Genomic DNA, 735 nt, shown 5'->3' with positions numbered 1-735 from the left:
TGCCAGGGGGAGCAGGATGTCAAGAGGTGTTTATGAATGGCGGCTGTGGGGGGGATTTCGGGTCACAGGGTTTTTAAAACCAGACTTCGGCAACACCGGCCCCCCCTGGGGGGGGGAAGGGAGGGAAAGGGAGTGGAGGACCGGCGACCCCCTAGCACCGAAGGCTGGCTTCCCCCCATCCGCACCTAGACGACAGGGCCCGGCCCCCTCTTTGTTGCGTACACCGCCAAACCCCCCTCCCCACACCCTCCCTGACAGCTCGGGAGCTCCGAAACCAACCAAATGTAAAAAAAAATTATTACATTACATTCCGCCCCGAACCGCCTTTCCCCCCCCCCCCCATGATGTGTATTTCTACATAGATTTCCACCCGCCCAGTCCCTCCCTTCTCCGGCCTTCCCTGCCCTCTCCCCACCTGTTCCGGATCGCCAGGTGAACCGACCCGTAGCCAGTCCCTCCAGACTTGTCACCTCCACAACGGACTGGCGCTTCTGTGCGGCTGCAGCAGCATCCTGTGTATGCCAGCGGGGGGAAAGACGAACCACGGGGTGGGTTGCGCGGAAAGGGGCGAACCGGGGGTCAGAGCCGGGGGGGGGGGAGAAAGCAAAAGGGGGGGAGAGCAGGGATAAAGCAGAGGTTGGAGCAGGGGGAAAGACGAACCAAACACGATTGAAGCTGCTGCCATAGCAAGAGAGTAGCAAACGTAAGCAGGGGGGAGAGAGGAGGGGGGAGAGA

The sequence above is a fragment of the Volvox carteri genome (assembly GCF_000143455.1).
Source record: "Volvox carteri f. nagariensis unplaced genomic scaffold VOLCAscaffold_41, whole genome shotgun sequence".
NCBI lineage: Eukaryota > Viridiplantae > Chlorophyta > Chlorophyceae > Chlamydomonadales > Volvocaceae > Volvox > Volvox carteri.
This window is presented reverse-complemented; position numbering follows the sequence as displayed.